Source organism: Sus scrofa, chromosome 15 (genome assembly GCF_054392235.1).
Source record: "Sus scrofa isolate SSC_HxYL_T2T_F1_AM1 chromosome 15, Sscrofa_HxYL_maternal_Yorkshire_Landrace_v2.0, whole genome shotgun sequence".
Classification (NCBI taxonomy): Eukaryota; Metazoa; Chordata; class Mammalia; order Artiodactyla; family Suidae; genus Sus; species Sus scrofa.
The window spans coordinates 14,105,941-14,116,392 of NC_139397.1; the positions used below are offsets into that span (position 1 = coordinate 14,105,941).

At 43.7% G+C, this 10,452-nt stretch overlaps 1 pseudogene across 1 annotated transcript; it reads left to right on the forward strand.

Annotated features, from left to right (window-relative positions):
* The first annotated feature begins 3,188 nt into the window (after positions 1-3,188).
* LOC102167213 (cbp/p300-interacting transactivator 4-like) lies at positions 3,189-4,527 on the forward strand (annotated as a pseudogene). The gene has a single exon (XR_014829040.1). The product of XR_014829040.1 is annotated as a cbp/p300-interacting transactivator 4-like (transcript).
* Positions 4,528-10,452: the final 5,925 nt, after the last annotated feature.

The following is a 10,452-nucleotide window of genomic DNA, read 5'->3' on the forward strand; positions in this document are numbered from 1 at the left end:
AGTGGATTAAAACTCCCATACAGGATATTTAGTAGAACAGAGCAATTTACTTGATTTTGTGTGATATTAGTTTTCAGCATCTAAGATTTGACTCTTAGACCCTGGGGATATTTTTGAAAGAACATTGTCCTTTATTTTCTCCTAACAACTCATTATGGCTCATCTATAAGTTGATCTTAATCTTCTTTGGAACCGCTTAATTTTGAGGACTTAATCAGCCTGAGTTTTTTAAATAGTATCTCAAGTTTATTGTCCACTGTACATGTATTGTGTCAAGTTATGTTCACTGTCTTAAACACACCTCTTCTAAACTACAAAGAAATCATTCCTACTTATAATACATTAATATTTAGAGGTGTATTGTCACTTTATCTGTTTCCTTCATGGTTTTACATACTGTTTGTTTTTTAAATGAAGATTATAATGCTTAGTTTTGGCTAAATTTTTATAAGCAAGTTAAATAATGCATCACAGCATTTTGAAAAGTAGTGCCATGTATGTGTAGCTACAGTTTATGAAACATGATCATATTCCTTCTCAATATCCATATTTCTTAAGTTATAATCTTACTCATTTGGCTGGTTTTCAGATAGTAGACCTCATATAACCCAGCACTGATGATTCCCTCCCTGGATATTTTTCAGAGTCATTATAGTCTTGTGGAGGTGCCTTACAACTAGAAGCATGAAAAAGCCATAGACTCTGGCTTTATGAAGAGGTAAGCAAGTATTTTTTGTACTATTTCCAAATTTCTTCTCTATTTTAAAAATCTTACATACCTTAAAAAGAGGAGGGGCAACTACCACTGCATTTGTTTGTCATGTAAGCTCAACAATGTGCCTTGCTATTTATAGCACTTCTATTTAAGTACCCAATCATGTTTAAATTTATTGATCAATTTATTGGATAAGCAGTTTAGCCTAATAGTGATAAATCGAAATAGTAAAAAATCCCCCTCCTTCCTCAAAAACCTTCTTTCAGTCCTCACCCTTGATCTTTTCCTATAGTGATCGCACTGGTATCTCTAAGAGGGAGACCTACAGTAAGCTTGGATGCACCCTCCATTCTTATACTGACCCTATGATAATTACAACTTCCCTTAACACCTTCTTCCTTCTCCTCCTACCCTCCCCTGTGACCTCCTCCTCCTCTTCTTTTTCTTCTAATGGCCACACCCACAGTGTGCAGAAATTCCCAGGCTAGGGGTCTAATCAGAGCCACAGCTGCCAGCCTATACACCACAACCACAGCAACACAAGATCTGAGCCACATCTGTGACCTAGGCCACAGCTTTGGCAACACCAGGTCCTTAACCCACTGAACAAGGCCAGGGATTGAACCCACATCCTCTCAGAGACTGTGCCAGGGTCTTGACTGCTGAGCCACAGTGGGAACTCCCTTCCCTTATTTTCCTTAATTGGGCCCATCATCTTTATAGAAGGCCCTTTTATTTCCCCAGTGACCTCAGCTACTGAAATGATCTACATGGTTTACCTGAAGGGGCAGTTAGAAGGGACACAGCAGAGAGGAGGATGCTGGCATGAGGCACACGCTGGGAATCAGAGACACTGAGTGCAACAAGTAGGTTCATAAGGGAGACACCAAGAAAGGTTCCTCACAGGGCTTGATGGTGGCCAAGGAGCTTCCAGAAGGGTGTCTGAGGCCCTGCCTGTGGATGGAATCAAGCAGTTCAGGACACCCAGCCTATGCAGGTGCATTTGTTCAGCCAACAGTTGTTTGCATATCTGCTAAGCCAGGCACAGGTAATACAACGACTATTAAGCTGTAGCTCTTAGCCCATTAGAGAGGTGCAATTTGATAGTACATGCAACTTTTTGGTGCAGACAGAGCTTAAAGCTTTTTTAGGACACCTTGTCTCTACGCTTAATCTGAGACTTATAAAATATCTTATTAAAAATGTGCCTATACTTGTGGAAACTATGGTGAATTTCAGTGACAAATATGTTCTCTTGTTCTTTATGCAAACCTTTAAAATGCTCTTGAATTGACAATGACCCTTGACTTGGAAAGAACAGATAAACCTCAACTAAAGTAAGAAAAAGTTAAGACATTTTGGGAGAAAGCAACTTAAGCTGCATGCATGTTGGGTGAAAACACATGTATTCATTATGCCCAAGAAACAGATCTTAGAATTTTTAAGTTGGTTTTCTAAAGCACTTGGTTTATGCTCAATATCCTTAAGAAATTATCAGAAACCAAACAGGAAAAAGTAATCCTATGGGTATGTCTCTACTTGGAAAGGATCTAAAAAAGGAACTTAGGAGTTCCTGTTGTGGCTCAGCAGATTGAGAACTAGACAGAGTGTCCATGGGAATGTAGGTTCTATCCCTGGTCTTGCTCAGCGGGTTAAGGATCCAGCACTGCCGCAAGTGTACGTCGTCGCAGGTGTGGCTTGGATTCAGTGTTGCAATGGGTGTGGCCTACATAGACTGGCAGCTGCAGCTTCAATCTGACCCCTAGCCTGGAAATTTCCATATGCCATAGGTGTGGCTGTAACAATAAAAAATTAATTAAAGGGGAACCCAAACTGGATAGGAGACAAAGACTTTTTTAAAAATATTCTTTCTTTATTTTAGAAAAAGATTTAAAAATACAGGATCTCAGAAGGATATAGCTAAGAACAAAGAGTGAATACATTCTTAATACTAAAATTAGGCTGCACCCTTTAAAGCTAAAACAGGTAAATTTTAGAATAACTCAAACAACTACCCTGTAGTATGCATAAATTGTGGCTGCATATTGCCCGAAAGTGATGTTTTAGATCTCAAATGCCTGTTGATATTTTATCTATCTTTAGTTCCCAGGCCAGATAACTGCTCTTCTGACTGTACCTCTGCAGAGATTCATGAAGTTCTGGTCATCGTAGGTTGGTAAACACTGTTGAATGACCAGCACACATACAATTAAGTATAAATATATAGTTAAGGTATCTTCACATTAAAATTAAAAAGGAGATAATGTGTTATACCCTCATGATGAGATAAGTAAATATTAATTTTTGGCTGCACCCACAATATGTTGGAAGTTCCTGGGCCAGGACTGAATCTGGGACACAGGAGCAACCCGAGCTGCTGCAGTGACAATGCCCAATCCCCAACCTGCTGCGCCACAAGGGTACTCCCTAAATATTTTTAAAAATAGCACACCCTGAGCTGCTGGACCTGGTGGGGGAGTAGGGTCATTTTCAACTTGAGCTGGGGTGCCTGGAGCTCTGAGTTCGTGTCCTGGGCTGCGCAGAAGCACGGGTCAGTTTCAGACTTCCTTTGCCTGGCTTGGGTGCAGAGAGGGCATGGTGCCTGGATCCCTCCCGCAGAGGATCCGCTGGTCCAGGCCAGGGGATGTCCTCGCTGACCCCTGGTCCACAGCTGCCTGCAGCTGGCCTGCAGTCATGGCAGACCACCTGCTGCTCGTGGAGGGAAACCACCTGATGCCAAGGCCACAGCTTACCGTGCCTGCCCAAGGCACTCACGTGGTCTGGACGCTGCAGCCATACTGGGGCCTGGGCCTCAACAAATGGTTGCTGCCACGGGGGACTCCGCTGGGCCTGCCGCTGCAGCCCCCACGTGGGGCTCTGATGTGCGGGGCCTTCGGCAGCCACCGACCTTCCAGTCCTTTCTGTCTGTGCTGCTGCCACCACCAGCCAGCCAGCAGCACGCACCTACAGCCCAGGGTGACACTCTACCCAAGTCCTGAGACCGCGCACACACCCCCACTCCCAGCGCCATGGGAGGCCCCCCTGGGCCTGCAGCCAGTGCCTGGAGGCCCATCTCTGCCACCGCCACCACCCACGCACGCTCTGGGCTGCATGGAGAGGGAACTCACCCATAAGGAGGCGCTGACATCGCTGGAGCTGGAGCTAGGGCTGCACCCTGTGCGGGAGCTGCCCAAGCTCTTCCTGGGCCAGAGCCAGTTCAACTGCTTCTCAGACTTTGGATTGGCACCACCCACTGGCTCTGTGAGCTGCTAAGTGATACCTGCCTGGCCTGGCGGAGAGAAGGGGGCGGCCTCGGCTGACTCTGCACACAGCGCTGGGACCCCTTCATGCATCTTCCTTGAGGGTGAGGCAGCGGTTAGGGCACAGAGCCGACTCCGGGGCCTCGACGCCTGGCCTCACTGCAGACCCTGCTTCCTGCAGGATGACAGTTTGGGCTCATCTCTCTGACCAGAGCCACAGGGCAAAAGTGAAGGGGTCTAGACACCCCTTGCAGCCTCCAAGCTCTTGGATTCTGTATCCTCTCCTCTCAGATCCCCCAACCCAGCTCCCCAATCTGAACTATTCCAGGGTTCTGCCTGATTCCCCCTCTCCTTGCACAGCCCACCTTGTTCACTGGGTCGTGGGAGCTGCACAACCTCCTGGCCCCTGCCCTGGAGGCCTGGGCCCTGAGGTCATTTGTTGGGCCTCCCCCTCTGGGGAGGGGCAGATTGTACAGCCCTCACCCCTGCAGAGTGGCCTCCAACACCAAAATAAAACTGGGTCACTTTCAAATAAAATAAAATAAAATAGCACACCCTGGTTTATTGATACTCATTGGCAAAATGATTTAGTAAACAAATGCTTTTTATTAAACTCAATGTAAGATATACAAAAATTTAGGAGATTATAATGAAATATTTTCATATGAGTTGTTAAAGTAAATAGAAAGGGCAATGTTTTAAATTTGGCCAAATTATGTCCCTGAAATTTGTTTCAATGTTTGCCTCTGTATCTTGGCGTTAAGGCCAGTCCAGGTGACAGGAAGTGAAGCAATGTCTCCACCTACTGTGCAGAGTGTGGTAATGAAGCTGCTAAAGGGGAAAATGAATAATGCTCCAGTTTTAAGAGCATCATCAAGTAAAAATAAGCTAACTTTTGATGTAATTACATTATAGCACTCCTCAGTGGTATTTTCAGCAAAGAATGCTACTGAATAGAATCAGCCAATTCTGCTAGGAGTTCTGTGAAACTAGGCCTTTGCAGCCATGGGCTTTTACCATAAACCCCATCAGTATTTTTTTTTTTTTTAAATATACACACGTGGAGTTCAGCTCAGTCGTGGCTTTGTGGGTTATGAACTTGAATAGTATCAGTGAGGATACAGGCTCACTACCTGGCCTCGCTCAGTGGGTTAAAGGATTGGGTGTTGCTTTGAGCTGTGGTGTAGGACTCAGATGTGGTGTTGCTGTGGCTGTGGTGTAGGCTGGCAGCTGCAGCTCTGATTCGTGACTCGTAGCCCCTGGGAACTTCCACATGCAGCCCTCAAAAAAAGAAGAAAAAATATATATATACACAGCCGCTGGCCTACACCACAGCAACAGCAATGCCTACATGTGCAGCTTGTGACAAAGCCAGATCTTTAACCCACTGAGTGAGGCCAGAACTCAAACCCTCATTCTCATGGATACTAGTCAAGTTCTTAATGCACTGAGCCACACCAGGAACTCCTCCAACATTTTTAGCATGACCTTTTAATGTTTTTATCATGTATTTATCCTTTAATTTTCCATGTTATCTTTTTCTCTCTCTCTTTTTTTTTCTTGGTCTTTTCTAGGGCTGCACAAGTGGCATATGGAGGTTCCCAGGGTATAATCAGAGCTGTAGCTGCCGGCCTAAGTCCGAGCCACAGCAACTCAGGATCCAAGCTGTGTCTGCGAGCTACACCACAGCTCACGGCAACGCCAGATCCTTATCCCACTGAGCGAGGCCAGGGATCAAACCCACAATCTCATGGTTCCTACTCGGATTCATTAACCACTGAGCCATGACAGGAACTCCTCTTTTTCTCTTTTTTCAGCTTTTTTCTAGTGACATACTTTTATTTTTTTTAATGTATTGATTTGCTTACATATTAATTTACTTATATTGAAGCAGAGTTTATCCATGTTATCTTTTTTCACAAGCTGATTTCCAAAATGATTTTTTCTATATATAGTTTCTCTTTTTACTTTGCTGAGGATTCAACCTATCTAATTTGTGAGAGTTCATTCAAGGTAAAATTTATCAAACACCAAACATTCCAAACACCAAATGGGTTGGGCTAACTACCCTTAAGTAAAATATTTTAAATAGCTACCTAACAAAATACCATGGCTCTATATTCTGCCAACACCAGGTACTTTCCTATCTTTTTCCTATGTATTCTCTTCCATTAATCCATCCTTTTCATAAATCACTCCCCCTTTCTGTATATAACTCATTTGAGGGCAGTTATCGTACCAATTTCATGGCACCCACCACTAGTATTTTGCAAATAGTAGGCACTCAGTGTTAATTAAATGGGAAATGTGCATTACACTTGACAAATGCTTTTGTTTATGGCGCAGGAGTGGGGAAGATAAAGTTCCACAAAGGAAAGAAAAACATAAGTAAGTATCTTAGTGGCTATATGGGCACTGCTTTGTTCTGTCATCCAGCTTGGTGGTGGGGGTCAGAAATGTGAGAGGAATGAATCACAGAGGTAAAGGACAAGTTATCAAACATAATCTTGTTCATTGTGTCTTAGTTCATGCTGCTAAAACAAAATACCAGAAAGTGGGTGGCTCATAAACAACAGAAATTTATTTCTTCTGGTCCTGGAGGCTGGAAGTCTGCTATGCCTGCCTGCATGGTCAGGTTCTGGGGAGGCTCTTCATCTGGGTTGCAGACTGCCAGCTTATCATATCCTCCCATGGCAGAAAGAGAGTGGGATAGGCTCTCTGGCCTCTTTCTTTCTTTTTTGCTTTTTAGGGCCACACCCATGGCACACAAAGGTTCCCAGGCTAGGGGTCCAATCAGAGCTACAGCTGCCAGCCTACACCACAGCGAGAGCAATGTAGGATCTGAGCCTCATCTGCAACTTATACCACAGCTTACAGCAACACTGGATCCTTAACCCACTGAGCAAGGACAGGGGCGAACCGGCATCCTCACGGCTCCTAGTTGGGTTCATTAACCACTGAGTCACAAAGGGAATTCCCTGGTCTCTTCTTATTAAGGGCACTACCTTCATTAATGAGGGCCACACTCTCATAACCTAATTACAGGCCAATGGCCCCACCTCCAAATCTCATTACATTGGGGGCTAGATTTCAACCTATGAATGGGGGAACACACACATTCAATCTATAATACAGTGTTTTCAAAATTTAAGTAATGGGCTAATTGCTTTGGAGGGACACAGAATAAAAAAAACCACACAGATCCTTAGGTTGTGCTTTTGGGGAGTTGCAATTACTGCACAAGATAAGCCAAAAACATATTAAGTGCTGAGGAGTGTGATGCTGACCATCTGTTCAATGCAAGTTGCAGCGACGTTAAAGACTTATGGACTGGGACCAAGTGAGGAATGCTTCTTGAGAACATGGGTGTTGAATTGGATCTTAAATTTCCAGATGTGAAAAATAAAAAGGGGTAAAAGATAAGTGAAAGAAGAAAGCATGCATCTTTTAAAGATGTATCATGAGACACAAGCAATACAGACAAAAGATACTTCTATTTCCCTCAACTGATTTTCACAATGTTGACTCATGCTCGCTCTGTCTTAAATGCTGGCCACTATCCACATGTGGCCATTTAAGTCTGAATTAATTAAAATGAAATAAAATTTTAAACTCAGTTCTTTAGTTGCACCAGGCATGTTTCAAATGATCAATAGCCACAGATGGCTAGTGGCTACTATGTTGAACAGCAAATACTAAACACATTTAATCAATTAATAACTACTATAAGGGCTACTAAGAACACACTATATGAAAAACTCTCCTGATCCCATTTAATATTCATAGCAAACTTATGAAGAATATCCTCACAAATAAGAAAACCAAGGGTCTAAGAACATAAGTATTTTCACAAAGTCACATAGTCAGTGGCAAATCCATGATGTGACATTTCATCTGACTTCAAAACCTGATTATTTAAGCCATGGAAAATAAGGTTACTGGGTAGGGAAAAAAGAGTTATTTACCGGAGGTGATAGAGAGCCCAGATTGAAATTTCTGTGCCAAGCAGAAATCCAGTAGGTTCTTAAGTGAGGGAACAAACTCACAAGAGTGATGTTTCAGGATAACAAAGTTGGTTTTGTGTGCAGGGGCTAGGCTAGCCCATATGATGTCTTTAGAAGAAAAGGTCTCTTCTCTGCTAGGGATGTAGCCTTATGGGTTCATGACTCAGTTGACAGAGCATGAAGTAGATCTCGGCCCCTTCTCACCCTCTACAACAGCTGCCTTTTTTCAAAGGGAACATTTGTTAAGGCATGGAGGGAAAGAGAGCCTGGAGGAGAATGGAGGCGATGCCAAGGGGAGGGGGTGGGTGGACAGCAAAAAAGAAAGTTTGAAGAAAGAAGAGAAGCAATTAAGTTTTGAAAATTTGGAAAAATAAGAGCAGAGGTAGAGCTTATTCTAAGGTTTCTAGCACATTGGTCCAAAACACTGTAGTGCGTGTGATAGGAAAGACGAAAAAGAGAGCCAACTTCCAGAGTTCCCTCAGTGGCTCTGCAGTTAATGAACCCGACTGGCATCCATGAGGACACAGGTTTGATCCCTGACTTCACTCAGTGGGTTAGGGATCTGGCATTGCCATGACCTGTGGGGTAAGTCGCACGCAGACACAGCTTGGATCCTGCATAGCCAGCAGCTATAGTTCTGATTGGACCCCTGGCCTGAGAACCTCCATATGCCCCAGGTATGGCCCTAACAAGACAAAAATAAAAAAGACAACCTCTGCTTTCTGGTCCAGCACCTAAAGAGCTTAGGAGTCATTGCTTTGGTCCACACAATAAGGAAAAAAAGCTGGACTGAAAATCAACAACTCTTTCTGGCTTCATCAGAGAACTGAGGTCACAGGGCAAACAGCTGCCCCCAAATCAGAGAGTCAGGCAAATATAGAGAATCACAACCTGCTCGAGCAGAGGTCTCTGCCAAAACCAGTGCTGGGATAAGAAACCTGAACTGTAATTGATGCATTGCTGGAGGCTCACTGTGGACAAGTCTCAGAGTTAAACATCTAAAGAGGACCCAGTAATAGGGAGGCTTCCACATTTTTGTAAGTTTTACTTCTAGTTGCCTTACCAGGTTCCCAAAGTGAAGATCAGAGAAAATCCCCTTGTGCTTCTGGCAGTGGGAGGGGGAAGGAATGTAGCCATTTTGAAATAAGCCCAGAGCATTCGGTTCTTCTCAAGGAGTCTTGACCTCAAGAGAAACTATTTTACCAGAGCCTAACTGATCTGGCAGAAGAGAAACACCAAATTCTAGCACCATCTAGCCTTGTCTCATCTAAGAGGGAAAAGCGTAAACCAGAGAAGGACTTACGAAGGTCACAGCTGGGGGCACAAAGTCAATAGATCATAGGATTATGGAACACATCCACTCCCCCCAACACTTCACCACATCAACAGGGCTCCTGTGTAATAAGAGCAGACTACAACTGAAAGAACTCCATATTTCAGACTTTATTTAAGAAGCCTCTCTGGTACCAAAGACAATAGGAGACAAAAACAAGGACACCAGAGGATATTTAGTCTCTGACACCTATAGCTACAGCAAATAGTAAACACAGTCTAACACCTAGTCAGACAAACAAGCATCAGAACTAGACTCAGATATGTTAGGGATGTTAGAATTACCACACCAGGAATTTAAATTAACCATGATTAGCATGCTAAGGTGCTAATGGGAAAAGTGGACAACTTGCAAGAACAGGTGAGTAATATAGGCAGAGAGATGGAAACTCTTAACAAAGAATCAAAAGAAAATCCTAGAAATCAAAAATACTGTAATGAAAATGAAGAATGTCTTTAACAGGTTCATTGGTAGCCTGGACACGGCCAAAGAATCTATGAGCTTGAGGACATGTTTGACATCCCAGTCCTGTCTGAATCTAGCTGTTGTTCTTCCTTTGGCTGTGCTGCTGGCATACGAAAGTTCCCAGGTCCGGGATCGAACCTGAGCCATAAACGTGACAAGACGGGGTCCTTAACCCACTGCACCACCAGGGTCCTCCTGAATCTAGTTTGGATGCTTCCTCTTCAAGATGTTTTGTGAATCTTGGCTGAAAGCCAGACATATAGTGGATAAAAGGAACTGAGGGAAAACAGCCTTTAGTGTGAGGTTTTTTGTTTATCTGGCTAGGGCTTAGGTTGTGCTCCACACAAGACTTACTCAATCAGAAACTCTGTAGTAGGGTCCAGCAGTCTGCTTTTAATAAGCCCTCCATGTGGTTCTGATGCCAAATATTGAAAACTATTTCTGTAGCATCAAAATTACTAAGTCAATTGGGGTTGGCAATAGGTGGAAGGGTGTGCACTGGCTGCTCCAATAACTCTAGCATGTGAGAGAGGTGAAGGCAATTATAACAACCTTGGGTTGGGTGTTGTTTGTCACAGTTAATGTGCTGCAGGAGGGAAATGACAATCTCAGGTTAGCCAGCTCTCTACTCAAGGCACACCATGAAAGCTAGGAATCATCTATGGCAGCCTATAA